This window comes from Schistocerca nitens, chromosome 2 (genome assembly GCF_023898315.1).
Source record: "Schistocerca nitens isolate TAMUIC-IGC-003100 chromosome 2, iqSchNite1.1, whole genome shotgun sequence".
Lineage (NCBI taxonomy): Eukaryota > Metazoa > Arthropoda > Insecta > Orthoptera > Acrididae > Schistocerca > Schistocerca nitens.
In genome coordinates, this window is record NC_064615.1 from 963,296,480 (window position 1) to 963,318,008 (window position 21,529).

General features: G+C 43.3%; 1 protein-coding gene across 6 annotated transcripts in view; it reads right to left on the reverse strand.

The window, feature by feature from the left end:
- LOC126237282 (stress-activated protein kinase JNK) overlaps window positions 1-21,529 on the reverse strand; it is a 1,031,804-nt gene that overhangs the window by 595,937 nt on the left and 414,338 nt on the right. The window contains exon 1 of one of the 6 annotated variants that reach the window (XM_049947219.1): window positions 6,721-6,845. The exons of 2 other annotated variants lie outside the window; for them this stretch is intronic. The gene's annotated coding sequence lies outside the window, so the exon portion shown is untranslated. Of the gene's footprint in view, window positions 1-6,720; window positions 6,846-21,529 lie in introns of those variants that run through there. 3 more of the 6 variants (XM_049947226.1, XM_049947225.1, XM_049947221.1) reach the window with 3 other exon arrangements.

The window sequence follows — 21,529 nt, forward strand, 5'->3', positions numbered from 1 at the left end:
TTTACCATATATACAGGGCTATTACAAATGATTGAAGCGATTTCATAAATTCACTGTAGCTCCATTCATTGACATATGGTCACGACACACTACAGATACGTAGAAAAACTCATAAAGTATTGTTCGGCTGAAGCCGCACTTCAGGTTTCTGCCGCCAGAGCGCTCGAGAGCGCAGTGAGACAAAAAGGCGACAGGAGCCGAGAAAGCGTATGTCGTGCTTGAAATGCACTCACATCAGTCAGTCATAACAGTGCAACGACACTTCAGGACGAAGTTCAACAAAGATCCACCAACTGCTAACTCCATTCGGCGATGGTATGCGCAGTTTAAAGCTTCTGGATGCCTCTGTAAGGGGAAATCAACGGGTCGGCCTGCAGTGAGCGAAGAAACGGTTGAACGCGTGCGTGCATGTTTCACGCGTAGCCCGCGGACATGCTGGAAAATTGGCTCATGCCACAACTGGAGACCGACAGCGCCGACTTCATCTTTCAACAGGATGGTGCTCTATCGCACTTCCATCATGGTGTTCGGCATTTCTTAAACAGGAGAGTGGAAAACCGATGGATCGGTCGTGGTGGAGATCATTATCAGCAATTCATGTCATGGCCTCCACGCTCTCCCGACTTAACCCCATGCCATTTCTTTCTGTGGGGTTATGTGAAAGATTCAGTGTTTAAGCCTCCTCTACCAAGAAACGTACCAGAACTGCGAGTTCGTATCAACGAAGCTTTCGAACTCATTGATGGGGACATGCTGCGCCGAGTGTGGGAGGAACTTGATTATCGGCTTGATGTCTGCCGAATCACTAAAGGGGCACATATCGAACATTTGTGAATGCCTACAAAACTTTGAGTTTTTGTATGTGTGTGCAAAGCATTGTGAAAATATCTCAAATAATAAAGTTATTGTAGAGCTGTGAAATCGCTTCAATCATTTGTAATAACCCTGTATATATATATATATTATTCTTTTCTATCTAGGGAAGCATACGACTGACTAAACACCCTGCAACTCAACTAGCAATCATCACATCACTGAAGCAAACATTAAAGAAACTTTGCAGATTATTCTTCCATCTCACTGCTATCAAGAAATAATCTGAATGCATCACATTAATATCTCTCTTCATTGCCTGTTTTCCGCATGCGCATTACTTTGACATTACCTTCAGACCCTCATTTATTCTACATCTTTCAAAATACCAAAGCCTTGACCAGAAAGCATTCAGTAGTTCACGTACTTACTAAACTTTGTACGAATGCGGTTTCCATTGATGCGTTGGTTATTTTCTTATGCTCTCATAGCAACAAAACGGTCATAACTGGATATCTGTTAATGACGTGCAAAACAACACGTCATCGACTCCACAAGCAAAACATCCGTACATGTCTGATCTACAGTCAGAGCAAGAAGTATTCAGAAACTTAACCTGACAGTCCAAAATGTTTGGAGACTGGGTTAATAAAAACTAGAGAAAAGTTAAAACGGTAGTTTGAATGCTTCAGGTGGTCTACGAAGTCTCCTCCAACTTGAGTAGAACGCACAGAACCTTCGTACAACCATCTGAAATTGTCAGGAAAGTCCTGCTTTGGGATGATGTTCAGCTCGCGCGACACACTGGCTCGCATGTCTGTAAGTCGCAAAGCGTTGATCGTTCCTGTGAATTTCTGCACCCTCGAGCGTTCACACTGATAACACCACGTCTTGTTACCCGTGACGATTTTTTCGCTTTGCATTTCAATCCAGTCACTGCAGGCGTCCATATGTCGTTTTTGTTCGGGAGGCGAGGTATGCGGGAGTAAAATTACACACACTTTTCTCTTCTTCAAACCAATTTGGAGAATGTCTCGAGCACTTCATTTAGGCTTCCTCCGTTCGTTGCTCCATTGCGACTGTGACAAACAACGTTGATACATTAAGGTCGCACGTCTGCTACTTAACATTGCCCGCACACAACTAACTGATCGAATGCACATGTATTGTTTACAGTTGTTCATTCAAGCTGCCACCGTAGGAGTAAAATCAGTCAATGAACTTTTTGCACGAACGTTGTACTTCATTTCTGGAGACAGTCCCAACAGATACACAGAGAGAGACGTCCAGTTTTGAATCATATTTGACAAATTACGAAGTATTAAACATGCGCCGTGTCATAAATCCGAGCTTTATTTTCCCTTCAAACGCTGTATAGGGACAGTGTAGGTCGAACGTGAGCGAATGCTACGACAAAAAATATCTTTGTTTTGCTGCAAATATACACATCAGGACGGGTAAGACATACCAAATTCTGCACGTGATATGAGAAGCGAAAAAAAAGCGGAAACAAAGAACATATCTTGTCAAATATACAGCTGTCCATTCCTTGTGGAGTACCAAAGAACGCCATTGACAGAAAACAGCTAAATAACTATGACCACATTATTTACGCAACGTAACGTTTACTAACTGTACAAGGATGCACAAGAGACTGCCTCGTAAACCACGCAGCTCCAAGATATTTCCACGCTCTTTTTAACTAGTGCTCAGAAACTATGGAGCATCTTAGAACCTCATTAGGCGTCATTACACTTAGCTACAAAATTACTTTGAGAAGTGGTACGCCAATCCATGGCACACACAGAAACAAAATCGTGGAATTCATGACGGAAGTCTACTGTTTTACGGCTTTGTGCCCTTCCACCAAAAATTAAGGTAAGTTTGGAATTTCAAAATTGCCTCCAATACTAGTTTGTCAATAATTCTGCAGAGCACGACTGGTCTTTGTGATATTTAATGCATATTACTGTCTGTAACACTGTAATATATAATATGTTAAGTTTTTAAAGTCAACCTTAACAAATGTTAGCACTTAGTGTCCAGTTCTCTCCATTCACGTATCGTACCTCAATAATTTGGTAGCGCATTAGCCTCGAAACCATGAAAATTGTTGTTCGTAAATGTGCACACATCAACCCAACACCTGGACTTTTTCTCAGTGTATGAATACTTTCTATGTGTCATATAGGATCGATTATGGTATACTTTGCGTTACTTACGGTTTGTATTTCTTTCTACATTACGTACTAGAAAAACATTACATTACATGCTATTTCCAGACAGCGTGTTTAGTAACAATACTTCATCTATGAATAAGAAAGCCACGGCAAATGTCTCAGTACCGTTTACATTAACGTATCACAAAGCCACTCAAGCACGCAGTGGTGGAGACAACCACGAACTACTTCATAAAATTGACGTTAATATCGTAGGATCAATTCTGTCAATCGTCTTCAAGCTGCCCTACTTGGATACGTTAAGGGCTTGGCACGAACGTGCCACGTAAATCGACATACACTTCTTCGAAAGTAGAAAACTTTTCCACAATACTCGTTTCCAGAGCAAGGATGTCTGCTAATAACCTCAGCTGGAAACATTTCCATGAAAACGATTCGGAGCGTTGTTATGAACGATCTTGCTCCATTTCCGCGACTGGTGTTCTCTGCGCCAAGCTGCTGCAGCTGCCTTGTATTAATTTATAGTCACTTAATCGGAGAGCTAATGCAATACTTTTCGGAACGGAATACAGCTGTCAAGGTGGAAAACGAGACACAAGCGCAATAGCCCTCATCAGCCAAGCAACTCTTTCACAATGTAACGACCTGAAAATGACACACACACACTGGGGTAGAAACACTGTTTACGCATTTGCTTCCGTTACACGTCACGAAACGCATACCGATGGCAAAGAAACCAGAAGCCACGTCGACAGGAACGTGTATTCTAAACGTTTATATCACGCCAGGAGAATTAGCATGAGCGTTTATTACACACCTTGTCTAAATAAGGATCAGCGGTCAGAAAATCCATTACCACAACGCCCGTAGGAACGAGAAAAACTGGCTCCGTTTTGTGTAACGCCGACGAACTAAGAATGGCGATATAGTCGTCTATATAGTGAATCTAATTTCTGGAACGAAATTAAATCACAGCAACGATCTCGTGCCGAACAGAAAAAAACGCTATCAACATACATGAAATTAAGTCTTCTTATATGTTTGTGAGGCTGTTATTTACTGAAATGTCTAAGACTGCTCATAATACTTCAGCCATTACTTACGCAGGACACATCCTGCTTGCAAATCGCTTTACAATTCTACGCATTAAGCCATATCACAGTGTTGTAACTGCAACAACAACATTGCATGGTTTGCCAGCACTGGTAGTAAGAAATTTATTATACGTGGCCCAATTACGTAACTCGTCTTCTTTCACTGAATTCTTCATTTTGACTGAAAGGTTATCACTGAAGATTCTTTCTGTGATCATCTGGCAAACTATATTATAATACCAACAACACGGACACCAAATCAATACCGGAAGTTTTAAACACCAATACTAACACCAGTAATTAACAGAAGTCTCGACATTCCCGTCGGGTCGCGTTAGGCTTTGATATATATTTCGTCTTTAATTTCTCTGCAAATCGACTTTAAACAACACCTTAAAGTGTAGTATTACGAACATGACAACCCTCTGAAGACGCGCACTTTATAAAAAATATGCCAAGTACAACAACTGCGCCTCGAGTAGCAATGAAACGAGCATGAGGCTGCAGAATCTTACTTGTACATAGCAATGATATTCCATATTCTCAGGATTTGTTTCGCCCTTGACGCCAAGAAAGTCAATATTCCGCACCCAGCGCCACTGCTGTGAAGCTGTAACGACAAGAATGGAGCCGAGGGTACCTCTGTGAAGCCCAAGTGAGCGCTAAACGGCTGTGGAAGCCGTAGCAGCGGAGAGACTTAAACGTAGTGCAAGACGCCGCTCATCGCGAAAGTACGCGGACGTTACAAAAGCGCAGGTTTAAAAATACCTCGCGCACACCGCTGCATAGCGAGCAAGCATCCGCCGACGCCTCTGTGCGCTGCCGCTTATTCAACTATTTTCTCTCTCTCTCTCTCTCTCTCTCTCTCTCTCTCTCTCTCTCTGTGTGTGTGTGTGTGTGTGTGTGTGCGTATGTGAGAGAGAGAGAGACTAAAATTCCTGGTAAAAATATGTAATTTCATTCCCGTAGTTCATACACCATCAACGTTAAATACTTACATTGTTCATGATTTTCAGTCAGTCTATGTATAACTCTCAATTCAAGTGTCTGCATACGGTATATGTTGTGTTTGTTGGTGTAAATCTTCGATCTGAACGGCTCGCTCGATGGAACTTTAAGGCAGGTGCGAAGAAGGGACATGTACCGGATCACTCTCACTTCTTTCTGCTTGGTCAACGAGAAGAGTGCTCCGGGGTATTCTCTATAGAATGTCGAGGAATAAAATTATTGAATGACCTGTGTCACTTCGCAACTCATTGCTCTTGACGCACAACAAACCACAGCAAGAAAAATATCCTAGAAACATAAACAATGCCACAAGAGAACGATTGGTGTGGTGCTGTGTGCCATCGTGAGCGACTCGGAGAATCACTACTCCCACTTTACAGACCTAAGATCAATACATGATTATCGTTTTCCGTATGAAAATTACTAATTCCAATGTGTACCCTGAGAGAAACATAATTAATACCGACAGCGAGAACAACGTACAAATGCCCGTCACCGCTTGCATAAAAGGGAACATTGCACCTTAATACATTTATCTTGCACTACAGAAGACCTAGTGTTGTTAATCATATTTTGAAAAATATGACTCAGTAAGTTACGCGAGTTATGGTGGTTGGCCACGCCGGTTCAATTTGATCACTTTGTCATATTATATTATATTATTATTTAATAATTAGTCCAGCAATGAATCATAGTTTGAACAACATTACGTTACAAAAGCGTTCCCACAGCGTTCAACTCCACTAAATGGCATACTGAGATAATACATCTTAGATATGCATCAGCTTCAGTGCAGATGTATTACAGTAATTCTGCGTGCTATACTTCTGATGATGTATACATCTCTCTCGTAACAAATCACCTTTTAACGGTGCTATACCCTAGTGTCGTCAAACAATAAACGACTTGGAGTGAAACTGATAAAACACTCATTTAATAAAATACATGAAGTTTCGCAGAACTGTCGTATCTGAATCCAAACATGGTGTCTGTAAGCGATAGAAACTGTTTCAAGGTTAAATGTGGCTAACTATCAAGCAATGAATAGCGTGACACAATGTCAGGCTGAGTTCCCTGTGAAGTAACTATCAGCCGGTAGGACCGACTTAACTGAGCTTTATAGCTGAACTGTTGTGTTGAAAAAGACGTTACCTTCAGCAGGAAAATGTTATTCGGGAATCTACACTTGCTGCTTAAAAGGCACCATGTGACGCTTTCTCCAGTAACTAGCAATGTTCGTTATCAATTTGTCTGTCTTCTAAGCATAAGCGATTGGTAAGCAACTGTACGGAACTTTCGTAAGCGTTCGTCCTGGAAAAGACGCCTACGTCCGCATTGCGCAAACGGCGAATTTGTATGGCATAAGGCAAGGAGCACAAATTTTTGTTTCAATAGAACGTAAATAATTATCCTTTCGAAACGCTGAGGTCCGTTAATGCGACGAGAACCTTATCTTCGTCCCCCATGCAGTTAGTATAGGAGCGCACAGTGGTGCTGGTGGCCCCCATGCGACCTGGTGCGGAACAGCGTCACAATGCCGCACTGCCCCGTGCTATGCTGTCCCGGCGGCAGGTGCAGCCGGCGTCGGCGCCGCGCTGCCGGCAGTGGGTGCTGCGAGGGCTTACCTCAGCGGCTGCCGCTGCGCCATGCCCGGGCCGCCATGCACCCCCCATGCACAGCACAGAGTCGGCGGAGCGCGGCAGTCAGCGGGTAGGACGATCTGGGCGGACACACAGGCGGGCGGCCCGCTAGAAGCACACTGACGCCGCCCAGACCGCGCCGCGACGCCAGCGCACCCTGCCATTGCCCCCGCACAGTGCGCATGCGCGGCGAGGCGGTGGCACCGCGCACCGCCAGTCTACGCTCCGGCAGTTCTCGCTAGTAATCAGATCGAACGCCCGCCTGTATGCGACGCACGATACCGTCGCAGTAGCCCACTCTCCGTCTCGGGCCCTGACACACGTTGGTTCTTCCGACGTCACGAGCTGTTTCGTCTCAACGCGGACCTCAGATAAAAAGAAGTCGATGATTTAATCTTTGGATTGTTTAGTTACTACGGAAAATCATGTCGTACGACCATTAGGTGTTATCAATAATCTTTACCACTGCTACCAGTTTTCTCTTAAATCAAAGCCATTACATTAGACACAATTACGTCACATAGTTAAAGAAACAGCACATTTGTCCAACTTCATTAAAAAATGTAATACACAATGTACGATTATCACACTGTAAAAATGAAACTCCAAGTATCTGCCTGAACACGAGCGAGCGGGCGTGTGTGTGTGTGTCAAGGGTCATCAGGCGCATTTTTTTTCTGGTGTTTCGGCGAATATTTGCAATTTCGTTTTTGCAATGTGTAGATGGAGTCAGCCCAGTGAAATACTGGTCATCATGTCTTTCATGGACAGGTATTGTTGTCGACGGAGAACATCAGTTTGTTTACAATTATAAACAAAATTATTTTCAAACTTGAATCTTACGTGCCTGATAGAGCTATCCCAAATTAATGCGATATTTTCTTTATCGATGCGTATTAACAGCGACAGTCAAACACGATGAATAACCAGTACTCCAATAGTGACTCAGCAGCGCTGCTGCATGGCAGAAGCAGTCAGCACAATCTCTGCTAGAGTACTGGTTATTCATCGTGTCTGATTGTACCCGTTAATGCGTATCGATAAAGCAAGTATCACTTCGGACAGATCTATCGAACGGGCACGTAAAACTGTGGTTTAAAAATCATTTTGCTTGTAACGAGAAACTAACCGATGCTGTCTGTCGACACTAGACGTTGTGAAAGACGTGATGAGCTACAGATTACAAATACGAAATTGCAAATACCCGCCGAAACACCACAGAAATAGGCCTGACGACTCTTAGTATATACATATACATGGTGTTCGGAGATTTCCGCTACAAACTTCTAGATCTTATAGAGGGGAGTGAGTACATAGTATTTCGAATCAGGACCCATGTCCAGAAACGCATTGTTTCCGTTCTAAGACGGTTTCAATTTAGACGTGCAAGGCGTCCACGTCTGCTGAGGGAAAGAGAATAGTCTCAAGAGTTGACTGCTTGGTATGCAATACAGTAGACAGGATGACATGTACTACTTCAGACGGTCGCCTGATGTCACTTAACGTCTTACGTAAAGTTTAATTTATGAGACCCCTGTAGTGAGAGAGGAAGGTCTGCTGGTACGAATTCCGTCTGCTGCACTAGAAACTGAAGAGGCACCAGATGGAATGGAGAGCGGGTTCCAGAACGTGCTTCGTAGATACAGTGTCTGTAACAACGTAAGTGGTCGACGCATCGAGCCACTGTTGCAATGCATCAGAACTGTTCTGTGAGTTCAGTATCTATGCTGGGTTATTTTCTGTTTTGGAATAATGTAAACCAGTATTGTTTAGGTGTTAATGCAGACAAATGCACTTAAGTGATAAACAGATGTTTCGTTACGTTTCCTCTCGAATTTTTACTTAATAACTGTACTGCGTCACGCCAAATTCAACTCCTCAAGCATAAGTGAATGAGTTAAACATATGAATGGAAACCATCGTAGAACGGACAAGGTACATTTATGAACATGGGTTCCTGCTCAAAATATTATGTATTCAGTCCCCTCTTTAAGTCCTTGAACTTTGTAACGGGAATTTCCGAACACCCTTACAATGGTCAATATTCATGGGTATAACATGAACGATCATTCGAAGCAAAAAGTCCAGTAAACATGGGCCTCTAAAATGCACAGCTTAATAGTTATGAGCACTTGTTCAGTAGAACAGATGAGTTCACATTACAGAAGATGAACAAGTGCTCAGTCTCTTAGGGTATGCATTTTAGAACCCATGTTTACTAGGTTTCATTGCAAAATGTGAAAAACAGAATTGGCCAGGGATGCGCCTGTGTCAGAGGCTCACAGAATGGGGAGGAATGCACAATCAATAAATGTAAACAAACATCACTTTCCCCTCAATGTTACTCTTTTTTAAAATGGCACATGTATGTTTTTCAACGGAAATGAAAACTAGATGTATAATTAGTGACGGCAGACTGTTTTCACTATTCTGAACCTCTCATTTTCTGAAATACGTAGGCTTTAAAAGACGCCAACAGTGCCACAGTTTCCACCGTCCTGCGCAGAGCAAGGGTTGCTTGCAGCAGGCTTCAGGACAGTGCAGGCAACCCGCTTTACGGCATTACAGCAGAAACTGTGACACCGTTTCCACTATTCAAAGTCCAAGCATTCCCGAGGGTATAACTTTTAGAGCAGTGAAACCAAGTCTGCCATCACTAACTGTACGTTTAGTTTTCATTTCGGCAGAAAGAAACATATGAGGAAAAAAAAAAGAAAAAAACCACACTTCACTAGCCCCGCCAGAATCACAGGTTCAGTTACCCCGCGTTTATTCTCCGGTTACGCGTTATTACGTGTTCGTACAACGCGTTTTCCGCAGTAGTCCGAGAATGGAACTTAAAGCGTCTGCTAACCGTATAGTGTACAACTGCTAGTGTCGCGATATGGCAAAAATTTTCTGTCAAATTTTCATTTTCTTGGATATACCGAGAAGATGATATGTAATCTTTTTTACCTGTTATTCTTGTTAGTCGCTTATTTCCACTCTGGCAGTCTCAATCTCTGGATTTCGCTAGTACTGATAACAACGCTGATCATTCCCACACCCAACCAACCACATAAACAGCGATTGGCCGTTCGGGTTTATTCGACTCAGCACGTACAGCCCCGTCCCCTTTTCTCTGCAGGAAAGTTTTTTATTTCTAGACGCGACGAGGATTCTCCTGGCAGAGACATCACGTACATTATCCACACATTCCACACATTCAAAAATCAACTTATGGTTCGTTAAGAAATCAACTTACAACATGTTGCAGGTCTTTTCCTCCAAGAATATGAATTTGGCGCCCCCCTGTAATTGCCGCTAGGGGCAGTTACACCGGTCTGCCCCCCCCCCCCCCCCCAACCCTTAGCTCCGTGCTGCGATGTGCTACAGGACGACGTTTTTGACAAATTTTGACACTGCTGACACCCCCTGCTGGAAGATTTAACCCTTCTCAAAGTACACTGCGGGGCTAGAATCCCATGAATGTGATCTCATCTCAACGGAGAGTAGCTTGACTACAATTTTTGCTCTGGTTTACAGGATGAAACCATCAGGGACGGTTCAAAACCGTTCGACGAAATCTGAACGTGACCTGTAGCAGAAAAGAGTGTTTATACATTTTCATCCCTCCTTTTTCGTGCCCTCCGCGGCCCTTTCCCCATGCAAGGGGGACGACACTGACACACGCGTGAGGAGGAAAACGATAAAAGGTCCCTCCGCCAGCTTGGTGACACTCTTGGTTCCACCTGCGCACCTTTGTTGGGCACTGGCAGCGTAGACAACCCTTTCGACACCTAATGCAGCGGCGTAGCACCACTCAGCTGTGCGGTGTTGAAAGGATTGCCTATCCCGCCGGCGCTGAAGAATCGATGATTGCGCGTCTCTGCATAGAAACATTTGTAAAGCGCCCAACAAAGGGTGTGTGCGTGGCACAGAGGGTGTTGTCGAAATCTTCGAGAGCATCCTTTGACGTTTTATTAACGTACACGTCAGTGTTGCGCCCCTCCGTGCCCGCACCAAAAAGGAGGAACGAAAAAGCATAAACGCCCTTTCCTGCTTCGAATTTCGTTCAGATTTCGTGAAATGATTTTCAACAGTCCCTAGTGGTTCCATTCTGTAAACCAGAGCAAAACGTTTGCTCACACTACATTCTTTGGGGTGACACCATGTTCAATGAGGTTGCAGTCTCGCAATGTCCTTAGAATGACGTTGAATTGTCTGTGGGTGGGGGGTGTCAGCTGTGTCAAGTGTTGTGAAGGACGCAGTACTGTTCCAGCAAACTGTCGTTTTCGAACGATAAATATGTGATAATGAACACCCCAGCGAAGAGGGTGGTTTCATTCTCGCCTTTATAACACGTCTTGAGACCTTTTCGCGTTGATTCTAAATAGTGGTGTGTCCGAAATGTTTTCCTCGGCCACCTCTAAGAGAACCATATGATTTCAACGATGTGCGCCGCGAGTGTCACCGCCGTCGTCGAGGTATCAAGAGAAGGCATGGTCTGTAGGTCATGGGAGGTGTCAAGATTTTTATCATAGTGTGACACGGGTTAGGCAAAACTGTGGTGAAATTAGGTGCCAACATGTCATCATTAAGCCGCCTTACATTAACTTCTGAGGTCAGGTCTATTTTTTCACACGCTGATACCTTGCTGTCTGAAGCATCTTCCAGCCCGGGGCTGACGACTCTCGGCGCCACCCTTTTGCACCTTACAGAGGAAGGTTGTAAGTGCTTCAAGCCAAGCGAAATTCTGCGTCGCGATTGGAGAAAACGAGGGAGTTTCAAAAAATGACCCTTCAATTTTTTTGCACAGTTAAGATGTACAAAGTATATATGTATTTCCGAATTGGTCGGCAGTTTAATGCATAATGGCTAGAGGAAATAGCTGGAACAGTCAACTTGGTTGACTAACGTGGAACCAACATTTACCGGACAAACCACAATCGGGGGCCCATTGCCAGATTGGAAACTGGATTGATTGAAGGGTTGCCAGATATGTAAATGTTCGTATTTTTGTTCATATGAAGGTATTCATCTCCATCCATCTAGCGGAACTCAAAGAGATTTCAGAACTGGGCTATCTTCAATGGACAGCATACAATGCTAGTACGATTCATAATTTAAAACCACTAAAAAGAAAAACCGTTCCAAACACTACCCAATATTGAAATTGGGTAATATTTGTGTGATGCCTTTGCCACATAACAGTATGCCTGTGACAATAGTATCTCCGATATGGCTTGTCGTGTTTAAAATCCTCATCCAAAGGACGAAATACTTTATGACACACTTACGAGCGATTTCGAACTGAACCCAGGCCATTGCCGCAAAGAGTGGTTATGATGAGCTTTATCTACGATCTGTTCTTTGTGAAATACAGGCGGTGAAAATTCGAATCGGATACCTCCGAGTTAAACGTTAGTAAACAAGCGAGCTTTATCAACGTAGGAGGCAGCTACTCAGCTCATCTTGCAAGACTAAGCAGCTTGAGGGAGAAAGTATAGTGTGAAGAGAGCATCGTGTGTTCATTCCCCCTCCCTCCCCCTCCCCCCCCGCCCCCCCCACACATACATACACGGATCACAGAAATTCAGAAGGGGCGCTAGAACAGAAGTCGAGCATGAAAACGTGTACACCAACGGGACTAATAGAGGATAAAATATTGTGTTTTGTGAAGTTGGTTTGAACTTGGCACAGTGGTTATTAAAAACATGTTAAGCGATTCTGGATGTATTTCTGCGCCAGATGAATATGCAGATAAGGACAGGCAACAAGAAATTGACTGAAAATAGTCGCGAAATATTTTCGCGCAATAAAATGACTCTGCAAGAAAAAGTAGTTTGCCAACAACATCACAATAACAGCATAAAACTGTAAAGAACGTTCGATAGACCCTAATATTCTGGAGACTACGGTAATAACCGTAGTATACATAAGACTTCCCGGGCGGGAAGGCGTGCCGGTCCCTGGCACGAATCCGCCCAACGGATAAGTGTCGAGGTCTGATGTGCCGGCAAGACTGTGGATGGTTTTTAAGGCGGTTTTCCATCTACCTCGGCGAATGCGGGGTGGTTCCCCCTATTCCGCCTCAGTTACACTATGTCGGCGACTGCTGCGCAAACACGTCTCCACGTACGCCTACACCGTAATCACTCTACCAGTACGCCTACACCGTAATCACTCTACCAAACAAACATCTGGGGTTACACTCGTCTGGTGTGAGACACTTCCGCGGGAGGGGGTGTCCACCGGGGGCCGAACCGCACAATAACCCTGGGTCGGTGTGGGTTGGCGGCGGGGTGAGTGGACTGCTGTAGCCTGTTGTGGGGTTGTGAACCACTGAGAGCTACGGCGGGGACGGAGCGTCTCCGTCGTTTCTAGGTCCCCAGTTCAATACAATACAATACACACGACGTTTTTGAGCATAAGTTTCGTTACAATACTTATTATTTAAAACACGTTCAATGGAGGTACCCACTTTGATGATACAAATGTGCTCCAACACACCTGGTCCATAAAAAGAGAAGTTCAGGGTATAATAGAAGGACCTGAATTACCACAATATAGTGAAGACTTACTTAATTACACATCGCTGTCCTTATCGGAATAAATACCTGAAGCACAATAAAGTCCTGAATGCATTACAAGTTTCTACCTCTCGTCATATTAGGATAAAACCAGATCGTTTTGGTGGTTCAGGTGTTATGGTGTGGGGAACCATTACGTTGCATGGGCGTACTGAGCTCCAAATACAGGGTTATTCTAAATGATGGACCCATTTTCAACAATTCGTATGTATTCAAGTACAAATCCAAAATGAAGCAGTCTTATACAAATGAAAAGAGAAAGTTTCAAAGTTTTTGGCGGGCGCCGGCGGGAGGTGACGGTTTCAGAAGCGGCCGGTAGAGTTCGCGTGACAATAGTGCCTACATTCCGTTTCACTGTCAGTTGTGAGTGAGATGGCGACTGTGGAGCACAAAGTTTTCTGTTTTCTTGAGTTCGGGAAAAGTGAGTCGCAAATTGCAGTGCAGTTTCGTACCAAATTCAGTATTCAACGACCAACTCGCAAAAGCATTAGCCGTTGGTTTGAGCAATTTAAACCGACTGGAAATTTGTGCAAAGGAAAAAGCACAGGCCGACCGCGTCTGTCAGAGGATGATGTCCATCGGATTCAAGAAAGTTTTGTGCGCAGTCCCAGTAATTTTACCAATAGAGCCAGTCGAGAGCTTTGAATACCCCAACAAACCGTATGGAAAGTTTTGAGACGGTGTTTGTTGTACAAGCCCTACCGATTACAAATTGTGCACGCTATCAGCGCAATGACAATGAGAAGCGTCTCGTGTTTTGTGGTTATGTGCTAGCAAAGATGGAGGATAATGCATTTCTACAGCGTGTAATTTTTAGCAATAAAGCGACGTTCCACCTTAATGGAAAAGTCAACAGACACAAAGTTCGCTTATGGGATTTGGAAAATCCACAGTCACCTTGCAACACGAAAGAGACTCACCGAAGATCAATGTGTTCTTGCTGTTTCCTGTACAAAGGTTATGGACCATTTTTCTTTGAGGAAAGAACTGTAACGGGAATCACGTGGACGTGTTGGAACAATGGCTGTTCCATCAAGTTATAAAAGATTCCCAGAACCTCATTTTCCAACAGGATGGAGCTCAGCCCCATTGGCACCGTGATGTACGACGTTTTTTTAATGACACCCTTCCTCAACGCTGGATCGGTCGCACGGGACTTGAGGATCTGGCTCTGCCTTTCTGGCCACCGAGATCTCCTCGTCTCACACACTGCGACTAGTTATTATGGGGTTATGTGAAGGAAGCTGTTTACGTCCCGCCTCTACCAACCACTCTGAACCATCTGCGGAACCGGATCGCTGTTGCCGTCCACCCAGCAACAGCAGATACGCTTTCGCGTGTGTGGGGCGAGTTTGGCTACCGCGTCGATGTTTGTCGTGCAGGCAACGATGGCCACATTAAACATTTATAACATTTATCGCACTTCCAATTACTAAATAATTATTAAAAACCAATTAATTACAAACTATAACATTTATTAAACTGATATCAAACATTATGAAAAGAACCTTGAAACTACCTCTTTTCATTGGTATAAAGCTTGTTCATTTTGGATTTGTAGTTGAAAAAAAACGACGTTTTGAAAATGGACCCATTATTTGGTGTAGTACTGTATTTTAGCACTGTACACTCACTGGTCAACGTGCGACACTGTACTGCTCCCCCTTGTGCGTCTTTTCAGGGGTGAATTCGGAGCTGACTTCATTTTTATGGATGACAAAGTGCGATCGCATCGAACGGCGCAAGTGGTGAAGTTCTTGGAACGGAAGTAGTTTCGGCGAATGGACGGACGTGCCTTTTCTCCTGACTTAATCCCATCGAGCATGCGTGGGGTACGTTGGGAAGACGTCCACATGCACCAACAACCATCCAGAAGTCGTCAACCGCGCACGTGGACGAATGGAACAAACTACAACAAAAACTCGTTAGCAAGCTTGTGACCACCATCGCAGGTTGCACAGCATGCATTGTCGTCCGTGGTGATGATACAACCTACTGACAACCATGTCCCACCTTTTGTAATGTTCGGATGACCATCACGAATCGTGATGACATCAGAGTAACTATTGACATTGACTAAAAGTGTCATTTCTGTTCGTCTCACTACGCTTTTATTTCAGTTAACTTCTCACTATACTCCGTCCGATCATTCAATGTTTCATAGAGCTATGTCATTGGACGAAAGTTACTTTCATCTCTACGTTTCACATACCTGTGTATAAATAGCAGGTATTGCGTCTAAAGCTGGAAGAAGGTCGGGATTATATAGAATCATCTAAAGGCAACGCAATAATTAATCGGAATCATCACGTGGCGCAAATACTACGTGAGTTTCGAGCCCGGCCAACAGTCGCCAAACATGTAGCAACATACGTCGATAACGAATTATGTCTATGTTTGTGTGTAAATATACTTTAACCCGCTAGGACGTAATGTCCTCGTCTATAAAAAAAAATCTGAGATTCGCGTCACAAGTCTCGTCTTCGGCAACGTATACTCATGAACATAGCGAAAATTTATACGCCTGTCGGTCGTCAAATACTAACGCCATGCTCCCACAAACAACTGACAGCGCGCGCCTCTCTGCCCAAAAGCATTAATCAGGATACAGGGTAACGAAGTGCTTTACACGTTCCATTAGTTGCCGCCAGCATTGCACTTAATGAGCGGCCGAACATCAATTAAGTAACTTCAGAATGAAACTCAGTGTGGCTCAAGTTCCATCACAAAGCGTAATCGCGCAGACCTCACGCACACTGTTCTCGCTCAAATTCACCGTGCAGTATCGGCCGAAATGGCGTACAATGGCTCAGACACAGACAATTATGTTCTAACAAACACAGAAAAGTAGTTCATTACAAGTGCTACTCAAATTAAAAGACTATGTATTACCTTTCTAATTTCACTTCGAACGGAAGTACAAGAAGTAAACCTGCACCTTTTGGTAGTCTACCCCAGACTGCATACCAAATCTGACATGCGCGCAGAATGAAATTATAGAAGTCTTGGTGTCTGTGTAGACACGCTCACATTTCAGCACCGATAGTTTTAATCCTGTTTAGAATGACTGCTTTACGTCTCCAACAGCCTTTACCAGAATCACTATTCTTTCCGTGTCATATTCAACTACTGCATCTATGATCTATCGATCGCTCCACATCATTGGCGCCTACAGAGAGAAAATGTGGTTACAAACAGCCTTAAAACCAGACAGCATGATGTGAATTCTACAGTCAAATGAACAGTTTCAAATCCGTGAGCTCCTCCAACATCGTGGAATAGACTCCTTAGTGTATAGCAGCTTAAAGAACACACATAGGAATTTTCAAAAAAAGAAGAAGAAGAAGAAGAAGCAGCAGCAGCAGCAGCAAGGCATGGTTCCCGCCGTTTATATCCCGGAGTGCAGGGCGAGATTTTTCATTCTTTAACAAGTTGAAAGAAGATTTATCATTCACATATGAAAAGCATAAAAATATGAATGTTCTACAATATTGACTAATTCGTATTCCGGTTTTCGGCCATAACCAGACAGAATCTGACTATAGTCAGAAAACCGAAAACCGAAATACGAATTAGTCAATATTGTAGAACATTCATATTTTTATGCTTTTCATATGTGATTGATAAATCTTCTTTCAACTCGTTAAAGAATGAAAAATCTCGCCCTGCACTCCGGGATATAAAGGGCGGGAACCATGCCTTGCTTTTCTTTTTTCTTTTTTTTTTTTTGAAAATTCCTGTGTATTTTTTAAGCTGCTATACACTTAGGAAGGAGTCTATACCACGATGTTGGAGGAGCTCACGGATTTGATATATATATATATATATATATATATATATATATATATATATATATATATACAGGGTGTCCCAGCTATCTTGTCCACCCAAAATATCTCTGGAACAATAACAGCTATTGGAAAACGACTTTCACCGGTATCAATGCAGGGCTGGGGGCCATGAATGTACATATTTGGAAACATTCTAAAACGAAAGCATATGTGTTTTTTAACACAAACTTATGTTTTTTTAAATAGACCTCCTATATTTTTTCTTCAGCAATCCATTGCATGACAAAGCACATACACAATGGCGCTGACTGCATCGCAATATTCCCATTACATCCCGAGATATTGAGACGCGAAGTTGATGCTTGAAACACCAGACATGCGCTGCTAGCGCATGTCCTGAGGCTCAGGCGTGAACCCCATGCTGCCCGTAATCGCACACGGACTGGTGTGATTCGGCCAGTCCGGCTGTTCCAAAATCGGACGCGCCGAGGCTCGTCCGTCCCAGGGTGGGGAACTGAATGCGGGAGCGCCAACCCACGCCAGTTCATCTGGGTTCCCTCAAACGGCGAGGTCATTTGGCTTGCTGCATCGTTCGTGTATGTCGACTTGTAGGATACGTTGACGGTCACAGCTGCTTAACAAAAACGTGTGTTAATGACGGTAGCAATTCTAACGTTATAGGTGATACATTAATTTTATTCTCGTTTTTCGGCACAGCGAATAACCACTCCTCCACGTACAGACAAAGTTTCGGGGACTGAGTATCTCTCTCTCTCTCTCTCTCTCTCTCTCTCTCTCTCTCTAACACACACACACACACACACACACACACAAACGCACACACACACACACACACACACACACACACACACACACACACACACACACACACACGCGCGCGCGCGCGCGCACGCGCGCGCGCGCGTCAGGGCATACGGCACACTTTGCCCGACATGTCTAGATCCAACATAATTTTTTTCTTTGTTTTATTTTTTTGCTCTAGTGTATTTTGTAACATAGCGCGAACGGATATGAATAAATATCCTAAAAGATTTTAACATTCTACTCTTTTTTTAGATTATGGAGTCACGATCTGTGAACAATGTGATGAAACAGTACATGCAAGGAGTTCATAATAATTGCCAGCTGACAGTAGCTGCGGATGCAGAGGAAATAGATTTGATAAGGGCCAATTTTCGTTTTTACCTAACGTGAAATTTCATACTTTTTATTACGTCTGGCGACTTTAAAATAGTTTTCATACCAAGACACTTTGAGCCAAATTAATCAACGTAAGTATGGTCTACGAACGTCTCCCTAACGCAGTACAGGTGGTCTACAAATAAAGTACGATCATACTGCACCCTAGCGATAGAAAATTTGGAGGACATTCTAGTGTAGCCGTGATTTCATACATCGCATGAGCGAAGAGAGACATTGTTGATTTGATATTTCCATTTAACTGCGAGAGGCGAGAGCTCACAGAAACTAAGGGAGAGTATAAATTTTTATTTCTGGGACATATAAATCTGCTCTGCAACATGTTCACGGCATAAAAAAATTAAATAAATAAATCCTCGACAGTTGTAAAATACTTTATTGACCGAAGTGGTGGCGAGCTCCTATGGGACCAAACTGACGAGGTCATCGGTCCCTAGCATTACGCACTACTTAATCTAACTTACGAAAAGGACAACACACACACACACACACACACACACACACACACACACAGGCGCGCGCGCACCTCGCGCGGCTTGACTGAAGTGTTTCACGATAGAAGTCGCTATAAATTACAACGGTTTCGGGGTCTTAGCCCCACTATCAGTTGCATCTGAAATCTAGAAGTGGACGTCATGTCCATGCCTTAACAACTAACAAGCAAACATCTACCGTGGGTGGGCCGACAAATAACGTCCTGAATTGTGGTGGGAGAATTCCTCTTGTCCAACAATTGCCACCTGGAATACATACAGTCAAACGCTGACACAGTGCGCCTCTGTGACCCGTGCGGCTAAGGAAAGCTGTCACTTAAAACCAGAGTCAGCTTGTCGTAGCCGCACGGGTCACACAGGCGCGCTGTGTCACCATTTGACTCTATTCAAGTATAGACTATTCGTGAACGGAATTATTTCTGTAAATTTTGTAATAATCTACTACGTTAACAAGTAACTGCGAAAGTTATTTTGATGGATAGCGTAGGCCCATCAGATTTTCGTACCAATAGTTACATCATCTTACTGAACAGATTCTCTGTTTGGTACGACTGAAGCACAAGGGGAAGAAGGCCGCCCTCTCAAGGCCTGACAACTGATCCAAATATTCGGTTTTCGATTCCCTGTTGCCCCTAGGATCTTTTCGGTTACTTCCACCTCTAGCAATGGTCTTACTGTGTGAAAAACACGGAACTGCACTTTAACATGGAAGTTATGTTAAAATATAGCGGTTCACAGGTCGTGCGATGGTAAGAACATACTGTTTCCAAAAGAACTATTCCTCTTGAAGCATTGGGATGGACAAATCAAATTTCAGGTTGGCAGCCATCGTACCTCTGGAAATACCCTATGCTCAAGTAAACTGCAATGTTTGCCACTTCGCAAACGGACATTGTCTGTTCTTATTTACAGCCCCTATTATTCCTCCCTATGGTCGCCTCTTCTTTCCGTTCGATCCGTAACAACACAAACATTTTAAAACCATATTTTTCTCACTTTTTGAAACTGCAGTTAAGTTAAAGGTATGGCTAAGTCTCCATATCTCCTATGAAGCAGCACAGCTAGCATGTTTCTTGATAGACTTACAAAGTTAATGCCCGTTGTCCCTCTTTCTCGTTTTAATGACAGAAAATGGGTTATTAATTAAGCATGTGAACTAAAACTCATGACCAATTAATGTTCTTAAAACACTTAAAACTTGACTTTTAACTGATAGTAAAAACATGTTTACATGCATTCTCACAAGAAGCAGAGAAAAAAAAATAATAAAATCATTCTTCATTGAAGACATACGTAAGGAAGTTCACTTATTATCTATAACGCACACATTACACAATATATCATCTTTACTGGCAAACCAACGAATATTAAACGAAAGCGAATGCCTGATGCAATATTTATGAGAAAATATGCCCATGATCGGGAGAAGGAATCGAAAAACTTATCGGCGCTGAACAGCCGCCGAGCGAATAGATCATCAGGAATGCATTTTCTGATACGCAAAATCATTGTCCCCTTGACATCTCGATGGCAGTCACAAGGGACTGTCAAAGGTATTCCCCCATCGCTCTTGGCGGATACTCTGGAACACTCCGTTTTGTAGCGGAAGACTATAACTGAAGTCTAACAATTCGCAAAAGATTTCTAGCACTGTGCCAGTTTAATGATATATACATACATTTAGCCCAATATACTAAAATGTTACGGTAAAATATACGAAACTGATATAACAGATAACGAGTTCAGGGGAAATAATACTAATATAATTTACGTCACTCGTCTGTTCCAAGCACGTATGCGGCATAGGTAACAACAGGCAAATAGTTTTTGAGGTGCCACTATGCTGATGGAAACGAGAGCATAAAAGGCTGCTCAACACTGTGGTTCCGGCTTAACGACTCTATGGCGTGTGTGTGTAGCCATAGTATGGTGGAGTAGACACGACACTGCTCCCTTTCTCCTTTTTAACGAAAGAGAAGAAAGGAAAAGAACTGAGTTTAAGGTCTCATCGACAGCTAGGACGCTAGAGATTAGTAAGAGTTAGAAATGGACTAGAAATAGAGAAGGAAATCCGCCACATCTTACTGGACGGATCACGGCGTTGCAGGAAGTGGTTCAGGGAAATAAAGAAACCCTTAATGTCGATGGCTAGCTACGTTTTTAACAGAGCTTCTCTCGTGTGACAACACTGTGCCACCTCGTTCGGTTTTAGCGGAGGGAACAATGGCTGTGTAACAGCGTTTTTCCTCTCCCTTCTTAAAATCCTTTACAGTGACTTTATTCAAATGCATGTTTGAGTATACAGAGAAACATTCAGTAAAGTTCGTCACTGCTACTTAATAGGCAACATCTCCTTCTGCGCTTCCTAATACATGAATCTCAAGTTTGGGAGTTACTATGGAATAAAAAGGCCAATGTCTAATTTATGGAACCACAATGCCATTCGCTATCAACTACTAATTTAAATTACAAGAACTATACAGCTATGTATTTTTTAATGTACAGGCGATATGTTAGTTGCAGACGTTATTTCAAGAATCTGCTATTGAAAAAAAAGGGCACGCACTACAGTGATTAAAAAAATAGTCGTATGGTATGACTGGCTCCGAAGGATGTTGAGCCGCCTAGTGCACGTCTTAATTGGACGTCACTTCGGCGATTTGCATGCCCCTAACCAATAGTAATCCTATCGTGGAAAAATGACCTACACTTTTGC